This window comes from Thunnus albacares, chromosome 13 (genome assembly GCF_914725855.1).
Source record: "Thunnus albacares chromosome 13, fThuAlb1.1, whole genome shotgun sequence".
NCBI classification, from domain to species: Eukaryota; Metazoa; Chordata; class Actinopteri; order Scombriformes; family Scombridae; genus Thunnus; species Thunnus albacares.
The window spans coordinates 7,959,065-7,971,299 of NC_058118.1; the positions used below are offsets into that span (position 1 = coordinate 7,959,065).

At 38.4% G+C, this 12,235-nt stretch overlaps 1 protein-coding gene and 1 long non-coding RNA gene across 5 annotated transcripts in view; one reads left to right on the forward strand and one right to left on the reverse strand.

Moving 5' to 3' along the window:
• LOC122996045 (transmembrane protein 164) overlaps window positions 1-8,552 on the reverse strand; it is a 28,807-nt gene extending 20,255 nt beyond the window's left edge. The window contains exons 1-3 of the mRNA XM_044371570.1: window positions 8,464-8,552; window positions 6,607-6,637; window positions 5,832-5,946 (exon numbers count right to left, since the gene is read on the reverse strand). The gene's annotated coding sequence lies outside the window, so the exon portion shown is untranslated. The remainder of the gene's footprint in view (window positions 1-5,831; window positions 5,947-6,606; window positions 6,638-8,463) is intronic.
• Window positions 8,552-12,235, forward strand: part of LOC122996047 — a 66,947-nt gene continuing 63,263 nt past the window's right edge. For all 4 annotated transcript variants that reach the window (XR_006406921.1, XR_006406919.1, XR_006406922.1 and 1 more), the window contains exon 1: window positions 8,552-8,635. This is a non-coding gene — a long non-coding RNA (uncharacterized LOC122996047). The remainder of the gene's footprint in view (window positions 8,636-12,235) is intronic.

Below are 12,235 nucleotides of genomic sequence, written 5' to 3' on the forward strand. Positions count from 1 at the left end.
TTGATAAGGAAACTGTCTCATCAGCAGACACTTTCCCATCATTTGCTGCCCAAGAAAATAAAATGAATCCAATTTCCAACATTCTTAAAAGAGTAATACAGTATCTTCTCTCAGTCCCATGAGGGGAAATGCGCTGACTCAGTTTAAAAGCCAGTGCTGGCTTAAGTCCAGGCCTCGCTTCAGGAAGTGGAGAGGAGCAGAAAGAGGGCTAAAGATCAACTGGCCTCCTAGCATTTGATCCTGAGGGATAAAGAGCGAGTCCGTCCCTTGGCTCGAGATGTGAAGCTCTTCAAAAAAAAAAAACCTGTCAGATAGGAACAACTTGAAATCAAGACTCTTATAGTCTGGTGGACCTTAAGAGGCCAATTAATTTAAGAGTGAGAAGACGGAGAAAGAACAGCTGGAAAGGGAAGGAAAACAGCAGCACAGCTTCGGTTACAGTTTTTTTAATGTACTGTATATATAGTTTCAAGGTTGCATTCTTTGTCAGGAAACACAAGAAGCAGAAGATCACTGATATGGAGAAATATGAACAATTTCAACATTAGCCTTCTCCTGAAAGGAATATATAGTTCTGACATTTGGTCTCTGTTTCTTTGTTACGCTTGCAACTAAGGCTAAAGAATATGCATCCCTAAGAGACTGTCAACACTGAAAAAATGTGTAACTGCACATAAATGTCAGAAATACTTGATGGGATTTATTTGATTGTGCTAGAATGGAAAATGCATATGAAATTATATACTTGTCATACTTGTCTTAGAATTTACCTTATTTTCATCCTTTTGTAGATTTATTTTGAAATGTTGAGCACTGGATCCTCCCTAGTCTTTTTACTATGCTGATTTCATTTATCCCAATGTTCCTTCAATGCTGTAATAATATTTAGGTTGGCTCATTGATTGTCGATAGCTTTTTATTTCCATAATAAAGACAAATTGTCCCTCTAAAAAGTGTCAGTTGTTAAGCTCATACAGAGCTGCATGACAGTTTTAAGCTCTGAGTCAACGAGAAAGCATTAGGATTCAAAGCTGGTTTGATTCTCAAGCTCTCCAAACTGCAAAAATTATGAGCCCAGTGTTGTCACAACTGAATCAAAACCCCATGTTCAAATATAAAATGGATTATGTCTGACACAAACACACACAAACACACACACACACACACACACACACACAAACACACACACACACACACTGATACACAAGTTCCTGTATCACATTTGTCAGTACTGTTTCTAATGCCTGTGCTTTGCTGTTCTGCTCACTTCTGATTGGACTTGGGATGAAACCTTACACCAAACACACAATATCACAATTTTTACAAACTGAATTTTCATTTTTGAAATGAGTTAATACTGCAATACAATTTTTATTCTTTTTCAAAAGGACAAGCCTTTCCTCAGTGTTGTTAGTGTCACCAGGGGGCGATGTTACCATTTTTCCTCCCTGTGTGGATCTCAGCATTCATTCCACATGAGGCTTTTTGGAGGATATTTGAAAAAGTGCCACTTCATTGCAAATCCCAACCTCCTTGAATGCAGACCAATTACAGAGCAATTGCTTATAGGGTTCTAGTTCTTTAGCTGCTTAATGTGCACTAAAATCCCCAAACTGCATTTTATTGTCATAGTGTCATTTTCATGTTGCAATTACTTAAGAGTTAATCAACACTGCAGCTGCCAAACCACATTTGGAGCTCACATTGTATATAAATCAATGTAAGTCATTATTTCACAACATAAATGTTCATATTGATTATGATTGTTTTCATTTTGTTTACATTTGTTTCATTACAGTATTTATAACTTTGTTTATTAAATATTGATTTAATCATTTAGATTTTACTGTGTGGACCATGAGATGATTAGAGCTGCTGCAGAGGAAGCTGTATTGACGCTCCAAAAACATCAATATTTGACAATATTTGAATATTTGATTTAACAATCAATTATTTGAAGCAGTCAAAGTGTATTTTCATCATTCACATTTTGCATATATTTACATAACTGATCTCTAGGTGGATCTGGTTAACAATATATCGCTGGCAGCAGACTCGATTTTGCTAGAACAGACGAAGGACACCAATTTTATAAAAGCAGATGTGGACAGCTGAGCTGAGCCCGAGGAGATAGCATCTAAACGGACAACAAATAAAGTATTTTGTGGGTCTAGGGGGTTTATGTTTGTCAGAATGATGTGAAAATCAATGGACTCCTGAGGAGGCGACTGTGCCCTGATAGGCCTACTCCTCTGTTCACTGCGAAGCAGGAATCAGTCAAGGATATTAATCTAAACATCAGTCATGCATGGGGAACACCCCACAAGGAGAATAAGCTTGTTCATCCATGCATCTCCTGGGGGAGGTAGAGGGGCTTGAGGAAGGGAGTTGAATGGGTAAGTGTGTCAGGGTATCATCTCAGGAGATGTGATGTGGGCTGACTTTAGGCACACAATAAAACCCAAACTGAAGAGGTTGGCACCATCAAAACAAAATTTGTGCATAGTTCACTGAAGCACATGATAATCTGTATGACAAAAAGGCCACAGAGAGAACTGAGAGAGTCACAGTCGCAACAGTGACCAGCGAAGAACAACACGTGTCTCCTGTGTGGGAAAAGAAGAAATATATATATGTTAATGTAATTCATCTTACTGCAATCTAATCCTCCAGCCATTGTAATAAGGCACACAAGTAGCTGAAAATATTAAAATTCAGGACCAGTCCATTTTCTTATTACCTACAATATGCTGCATTTCATTTTTTCTCATCGCCTTCACACAATATCTGTTCTGCCTCTCTGTTTCTACTGCTCGCACTGGGTTATGTTCCCAAGGACAAGTACAGCTGTCGAGTTGTTTCCTCCATGAGGATACCCCATACTGACTGCAGGGCATGAGCTTTCCACTCCACAGCTAATCTAATGTACCACGACTGTCAAGTGTGCTAACTGCAACAGAAGCATGCCAACATATTCCATTTTAACTCGCTAATCAATGGCATAACCAAAGCTGAATGTAAAATTCAACTCCTGGAGGTAAGGCTGCATAGCGGTAGATTTTTAAGCAATGTGCAGCAAGGGGAAGCTTCTCAGCCATACTGTTATGACAGGATATGTGAATGAAAACTTGACATATGACAGCTGTGACATCATACCAACAATGATGTAATACACTGTTGTTGCCCATATAATGTTTTGTCTTGTTCAAGGACACTTCAGTGTCAGTGTCAAATATGTTTATTTTGATGGAACTGACATCATAACACATACTTACTTATGTTTTTCCTATGCAGTACAGCCTTCTCCACATTAAAAAAATTAGGAGTCATTTGATTAAGCACACGCACAATCCTTGCCCCAAAACATAACACAGTATGATAAGTTCATATACACAACTCGTTCATATTTGCATCTGTGTGTATCCAGTGTCTCCTTGTCATTGAGGGCAAAAACTTTTCTTAAAGTCAAGTTTTCTTCGGGTCATAACATATTTATTTCCAAAAACCATTTGTTAGTCATCCACAGTCTGAAGCCACAGGGGCCTTTGCTTGTCCCAGCAGCAGAGTGCTGTGTCAGAACTCAGAGGCAGATGAATAGCCTCGTCGTAATGTTTAGACCAGTCAGTCTGCTCTTGTATGCTTGAGAAATCATCAGAGATTATGGGGCAGTCTCTTCCCGGGCAGATAAAATGACAAACCATCAAACTCGCACGCACACACAAACCCGCACACACACGTACGCATGCACACACAAACACAAATTAAACATTACATAAACATTATTATTGTGGCAGTTTTTCCATATAAGATAGGCGCACAGTGAAAGATACATGGCAATAGCATGTAACAAAGGTCCCTATTCACATAGTCAAATAAGTCCTGCACGTCACAATAAGACATCAGGGCTGTAGCTCACCAAAATGCCCCATGAGTCAACAATTCAGATCAGAACAAATACCTTTTCAGTCTGGTTTGCACAGACCAAATAAATGCTCTCAGGGTATTAATTGCAGGTGTTGAGTAAAGAACTTATTGTCATCACTGTGCCGAGCTCCCTGAGGTTAAATCATAGTCACCCTGAGCCAAAATGTTGGTGCTATTCACTGTGTTATTAAAGGTAAAATCAATAAAAAATGGCTCTTTATCTATTTGGCAGATGTAGGAACCTACAAAAACCTTGGCAAATGTGTGTCCTCCACAATTTACAATTTCTCCACAAAGGCAGTCTGAGGAAGACTTTTTTTGTTTCTCTCTAATTCCATACCTGAATTTAACTTATACATTTTAAGGTTATCAAATGTTAGCTTCTGTAACTGACACAGGTCTGCAAATATAAGACAAGGAGCCGCGTGTGTCGTAATCTTAATAGGCCTTTTTCACAGAAGACATTTCAGCATGTCACATGAGGAAAAGAAAGCACGGGCATAAATAATGAAATGAATGGTAGCTGAATTCAATTTAGCTGCTTCAGTTTCAGGGTCCTGTTATTGTGTGTGCTGGCTCACACACTGTCAAAGCAATTGGCACACTTGAATAGAACAGAGCCATTGTCAATGTAATTAGTAACATCAGAGCGTTTCCTACTGTGTCAAAATGTCTGCTGTGAAAAAGGTCTATTATATCTACTAACTGATTACCAAAAGTATACACTGGCAAGTACACAATGGTTCTCACAGTTCAAATCTTTCCTTGATTTGGTAACTATGCAGTCAGTTCTTCCTAATTAAGTTGTGTACCTATAAAGCATTGTGCACCTGTCCTACCTGCCCACTAGAGGGCACAGCACACTTTGAGTTGTCACTGAGTGGTGCTTTAAGGCAATTCAGTTTATTATCTTTCATTTTCCTTCCATTATATTCAGTTTTACATGTTGTGAGTGTTTCATGTGATGATTCCACTTATTACTTATATTCATGTGTTTTGTAGCATGAGAGTAGCAGAAACTAGAAATGAAAGGGGAAGGTTCCAGTATTATTTTCACTAATACATGACACAAAAAAAGCAACCTAATAAACAACAAAGCCACAAAAGCCTGCCTCGGCAAACCCTTCAGGCAAAGCATGTGCCTGCGGGGTTCCAGTACCTGAACTAATCGCTGAAAAGGCAGCATGCACCAGGGCCAGCAGTATCTCAGCTCAGTAAAAACCACTGTGCTGAGCCTTGGTTCAGCGTACAAGGCGAGCCCTATTACAAGGTGTCAAAGTAGAGGGGCCCTTGAAGGAAAAGATATCAAATTAATGCTTCAGTTTCAACCCACATATTTGTGGGTATGTTCACAGCCCTTATATGGTTTCCAATAGCCTTAAAATGGAAAAGGACATAATCAAGCATACAAGGCACCTGGTAATAACAAGAAGGAAACCTGACTTTATTTTGAGGTCCTTGCACTTTGTATATGATAACTGTATCATTATCTAGTACTTAATAATGAGGATACTCATTTATGATTTAGATTAGTCTCAAAGTTTTAGATAGTTACGCTATTACTATTATTGTTATGGCCAATTACTTCCTCTACCAATAATTAGCTAATAATTAGCCGATAAATAATACATATTTCTGATGTGTTATACAAAATGCTACCTTACTGTATGTTTTACACAGACATCTACAGACACAGACAGATTTTTTCTGTCTGAATAAGTATGCGTTTGGGAAAGTAAAAGGTTATTTCACTTGTCCAAATGACAAGTTGCTGAAAGAATAATGTCAAGTCGTGCTGGGCATTATACTTGCGGCGGATAGTGGACCCAGAAGAGACCAAGTTGTTGAAAAGGCTCATGTACAAATGGGATTCCATTCACACTCTGATGGAACATATAGTAACTCACTGCAATGGCTGAAAGAAGCAGGCTGTTGTCACAGTAACAGTCGGGGTTGACGCTGAGGAGAAACTGCTCCAAAGACTTGATGACAGCGAGTCAGTGCTCTTGCTCCACTGCATGGCTACAATTAAAGATAATAACACTGCCTTACATGTGCTTGTCAGAGACATCAGTGGGCACAAAGTTCAGGCTTTTAGAAGCTGAGGGATGTTGAAAATGACTGGCTCATTAAATGCCAGCTGACATTGATGCATTTCAGTCACACCTCCACATGCATTTCCAAAGCATCTCAAAACTGTCTGACTACTTTAACATCTCCTAATCCATTAAAAAACTTTATTTATTCTCATGGAGAGATTAGCACTTTCTTAAATTAGTGATGTTCAGTTGTCAAAGTAGGACAAATTTACTACAGTCATAGATTTTGGCCGGTGTCACTTAACTGGAATTTTTTTTGACATGGTTAGAAGAAATTTTGCTTGCTTATTGAAATCATGTGGTAGTGGTAGTTGTGACCTATATCCATAAAAGTTGTATTAATGTCAAATTACATGGTTGAACAAGGTGCCCTATTTGGCCTAGTTTGGATGTATTTATCGAATTTGCCTGGAGATGAAATTCTATTAGCAGCAGTGATTCTTGGGGTCTCTTCAACATTTACAGTTTTACCTTGACTGTAAAAACTGCTATAGCTTCAGACAGTTTTGTAAGACAATATCAGCAACATTAAATATTAAACATTCAGAGACACACTTTAATAGCTTGGACAAAGTCTCCTTACCGTGTTTGAGGGTGGCTGGTGTAGTGATGTGCTGTAAAATGAGATGGTAAAATTAGTCAAATTACACTTTGAGAAATAGTTGGAGATGTAAAGTATATGAAGATTTGTAAAGTAGTAAACTAGCTTTACCAGTTAGTTTAAGTTAAACTAAGTTAACTAAGTTAAATTCAGATAATCAAGATAATTAAACCATTATCACGAAAAAACAACTGTAATCCCAATATAACGAGAAAAGTAATTTGCAGTCTCAAGATAATGTTATAGACCCTTTTCATGGCAGATATTTTGACTTGTCAAAGCAGGAAAAGCACAGGTGGAATTAATAACGTTAATGATGGCTGCATTGCATTTGGGTGATCCAGTTCCAGCACTCTGGTATTGTGCATGTTCACTCACCGACATGGCTAACTAGGACAATTAATGGAATTAATGGAATGGAGCAACTATTAATGTTATTTTTTACATCAGTGCTTTTCCTGCTTTAATAAGCCAAAATGTCTGCTGTGAAATGGGTCTATTAAGAAAATGTTTGCAACCACAGACACTGTTGACTTCCAAAACAGTCAAATAGTGGAGTAAAAAGGTATGGAGCATAGTGAAGTACAAGTAGCTAAACAAGTACATATATAAAAGAGAAAGCACCTCAAAATTGTTCTTAAAAATGGACTCTATGCCTTTCTCACAGAATACAGTTGGACATGTCACAGCAGGAAAAGCATATGTGTATAATTGACAATGGCCATTGGCAGAAGAAGTACTCATTCTTTACTTAAGTAATAGTACCAATACAGCAATGTAAAAATACTCCATTACAAGTAAAAGACCTGCAATGAAAAATCCTACTTAAGAAGAGTATTAGTAGCAAAATGTAGTTAACTATTGCAGTAAAAGTAGTGATTTGGTCCCTCTGACTGATATATTATTATATATGACATCATTAGATTATTAATACTAAAGCATCAGTGTGTAAGCAGCATGTTACTGTTGTACCTGCTGGAGGTGGAGCTAGTTTGAACTACTTTATACAGTTAGCTAGTTTAGTCCAGGGGGTCAGGCCCCTCCAAAGGGTCACCAGATAAATCTGAGGGGTCATGAGATGATTAATGGGAGAAGAAAGAAGAAAAAACAAAGTTCTGATACACAAAAATCTCTGTTCGGTTTTTGGACTTTTTCTCTAATCTTTGATTTTTGGTGAAATATTGGATCATTTGAACATTTATTGAAATGAAACCACGTGAGAAGTTTAGAGAGAAAAATCACTATTTGGTGGAGCTGTTAACAACTCAGAGATATCTGAAATGTGACCCCGACTACACACTGCTTTATGTAAGATGTCAAAAGCCAAAAAGGTTGGAAACCACTGGTTTCATCTTTAACAATGTGTTGTATTTTAAAAGCTTGTTATATTATCCATTGTATCAAATCTTTCCCTCTGAAATATAATGGAGTGGAAGTATAACGTAGCATCAAACGGAAACACTCAAGTAAAGTACAAGTACCTCAAAATTGTACTTAAGTACAGTACTTGTGTAAATGTACTTGGTTACTTTCCACTTCTGGTGATGGTTAATGATGGCATACTGGGACACTTGAATGAAACAGAGGCATTATTAATGTTATTAGTAACACCTGTGCTTTTTCCTAGTATGACAAGTCAAAATGTGAAAAAGGCCTGTTATATGGCAGGAACCCTTCATGCTAGGTCAAGGGGACAACTGAGCTGCTACACCACCGTGCTTGCTGTGACATTTATCTAAAGCACCCTTTGAAAAAACGCGGTCTATTTAACGTTTTAATACCCGCCCCCCATTTTGCTCGCTAATTAGCAAACATGCTAAACACCTGCTGCTAGCTCACCTGTAACAGACGTGTCTTCAGGACGGCTTTGTGAAGGAGTAACCATGACTGGCTGGTGTTGCTGCCATTCAGAGATTCACAAACATAAACTTTAAGCTGGAAGTTAAGTTTATGACTCAAAAATTTCAGTCTTGGTGAGATGCAGAGGATAACTACTTCATTTCAACGCTAGGTGAGTTTGTATTTGGTGCTTGTGCTATCATGAGTCCTGTATTTTCTCTGTTCACTGCTCTGTGTATATGTTTGGTAAAATGGCTGCCAAAGCTGCTGGGTTTTGGCTGTTTACCAGAGAGTTGCTTGTGGTTTTGCTTTCTTGGCTTCTGCAAGCTCCTAATTTGTGCTCTTTATGCTGCTATCATCTACCTGAATCTACCCTAGTGCAGTATTTTTCTTGGTTTTAAGTGTGAATTAATTTCTTGTAGTGTTTTTTTTCTTTTGTAGTGAGTTGAGTGAGTAATTTTTTACTTCAACATGACTCAAAAGTGTTATGAGCTGAATTATGACATCTTTCTTCTCCGCTTGTTGTTGTTGTTTTGGGCTCTCTAATAGAGAGTAATATTGTAAACCTGTTTGCTTTGGGTGTGTAAATGTGACTGTTGTCTTGCACTTCCCTCACATAGTTATTTTCCTGTAATATTGGCTTTATAGGAAACTAAAGGTTTTTGTGACACACAAGGTATGTGGCACATTCACATTTTCTCCACAGACTTACGTACTTTAGCTGACGGAGGACAGAGGATGGCAATAGCTTTGTCACTGTCACATAATAGCCAAAGTTGTATGGCTGTGGCTCTGGTTGTTATGGTTACCATGGCTGTGACATTAATAGGTGTAACACTAATTACTTGCAGGGATTGTGTGAGTGTGTGTAGTGAATTGACATGGCTGTGCTTGTAGTGAAGCTATTCCTGAACTCCTGTGGTGTATATTGGCAACACATCTGTCATATCTGAAATACAGGGTTCATAACCTGGTTCACATCTGGCTTTATGATGCTTTTTCAGCTAATGTCATGGGACCTGTGAAGAACAGTTGCGCTACACCGCGGCCATATCCATAGCAATAGCAATGTAAACAGCCACAGTTACATCTGTTACCCTAGCCCTCATATCCACAGTCACAGGTCGAGCCACAGCTTCAACCATAGCTCACCTCACTGCCACATATATAGCCAGTTACAGCTGTGGTCACATTCAGTGGCTGTATATTTTCGGACCTTATGAAAGGAACCAGCAATAAATACATGATGTGAAGTGCCCATAATCTTTCTCTTCTGTAGAATCTGCAGAGCAGATCCCAAATTGGCATTGTATTATAACACTGAAGGGCTGACCAACACATTAACCTGTCCTATGGATATAGGGGCTGGTAAATTACAAGGAATGCAAAACGTATAGCGTGGTAATGTAAAGTAATTCAGAAAGAAAAAAACAGACTATGACCTCTCTTCTCTGTAATACTTATCTCAGCATTAGAGAAACATTTCAGCTGGTTTAATTAAACTCATATATAATGTACTGTACGTAGGGTCATCTGCTGCTTAACAACACAGCGTAACATTACATAAGTAGAGATTGTCTGCTTCAAGCCATGAATTTTTCGGAGTTAATAGTGTCCCCCTCCACTCAAAAGTGAGTTTACTTTGCTTATGATCATCAGGCAACATCAGGCTTGACTTAAACATTGCTTTCCTAACTCTGTAAAACAACATGTAACAAATAAATACACAGATATAAATGTACTGAATTGTTATTTATCAAAATAATGGTATCTGATATCAGATCGGCCCATTATCATCAATACCAGATTCAGCTGTTTGAGCCAGTATCAGACCTATATCTGATATCAGTATCGGTGCATCTCTAGTTACTTCATTGTGATGTTTGAGCTTCACTGTGCAGAATGATGTACAGTACCAGTCCAAAGTTTGGACACACTTTCCCATTGCCTTGAATGAGAAAGTGTGTCCAAACGTTTGACATGATCGTGTATGTGTAAAGTCTTACACTATAAAGTATTCATTCATCTGCTGTGGGAAGACTTCTCTATGCTTACCTTAAATTTCAGTTTAACATGTGTACCTATGAGCATGATTTGTGGGACAACTAGTCTGGAGCCAATCCCGGTCCAGTACGCAACTTGCACAAGAGTGGTGTGGAAACTTGAAGCCTCCAGTGCACACACACCGAGAACGGACTTGCATATTCATAGATTGTGGATTTTCCCATAAATACGAAGGAGGAGTAGATTTAATTTTAAGGATTTTAACAAGGTAGTTAGGCTTATTTTGTGGAAAAACATATTAATTACTATTCAAAGCAGAGTATCTTTATATATCTTAAAACATATCTGGAGGGATCTGTAATAATTACTAGCTGCATAGATGACATGCCTTTGCCTGTTGCTGCATATCAGGTGGACATCTGGGTTTAGATATTTCCATTTCAGTTGAATAGAAAGCTTTTTCCCTGCAATGTGTGGAGGTGCTTTGTTAGGCAGCGGCGGCCAGATGTCAGCTCCTTACATAATGTGGCATCAGGTTGTATAATGTGATTTTGGAGTGGTAGAGTTTATTGTCATTCTGCTATTTCTGCTGTGCTGAACTTGGTACAGGGAATGATAAGGCCAGGGCCTACACGGGAAACTTGTACATTCTGCATTCATATGAATCCGTTCCATGTGAATTGGCTGACTGAAACGTTAAGAAGTGTGTCTGCACCTTTTGAACTACATCTCAAGTGCCCCCTAGCTAGCTGCAGCGTAATGGTGTTATTCCCTGTGCACAACTGCATGTCTTTGAGATTGAAGACTCCCCTGAGAAGCTTTTGGTGGACCAGACTATTACTGGACGTGTCTCTGGCCCGCAGTATTCTCTGTGATGTTTTTCATTAACTGAAATCAGCAGTGCATTTTACCAAACACTCAGTCACACTAACAGACACATGAAAGCACTTTATCTTTATTCACTGTAAAGAACAGCAATTCCTGGACAAAAGGATGGAAACAATTTATCAGTAGCCCCACAAATAAACCTCAGTAATAGAAATGTGGACACTTCTTTTTTAAAATGACAGTTAACAAAGGTTAAAACAAAGGGGGAAACATCTTTTTGTCTGACAGGATTGCCCTGCATCACCCTCATAAGAACAAAGTCAGCGGAGATCAGAAAGCAACTTCTTCCATTCCTGCAACATCCTGTTTTCACATCAAGGAGAGGGCCAGTGTTAACACTTTGAATTCAGTTTCTTCACACAGCTTACTTCAGGTCACAGAGAGAAGCACGTTAGCCCTATTTGCATGAACAGTGTTAGCTTCCATTGACTTACTGTCATCACTGAGGCCGTCTGTACAGTTAGTTTGTACGGTTAGTACAAATTACACACTTAAACAATTGCATTGCACTTTTTTCATGCATGTATGACTTACACAACTGTTAACTTGGCATATTTTAAAAATGAAAGCAGGCGTCTTGTGCGTCAGGTTGCTGCCTATGTGGAGAAAGCATATTTTTGGGTATTATATCCAGGTGTTTCACCCAGTTTCTTTGACTGTACACAGACTATATGTGGATAACTTTCATCATTTTTTATGACACTACCTCTCATATAATTCGTACTTCAAGTGATGTGTATCTTTTTGGAATTGCTTTGTGTTTTGAATATGTCTAAATAACCATCATATACCACCAGAAAAATAATTCAGTTATTTGTATTTAAGATTTGTGTCAGTATTCTCACTCTGTCTTGCATGTTACACTGTCTCTGAATAAATA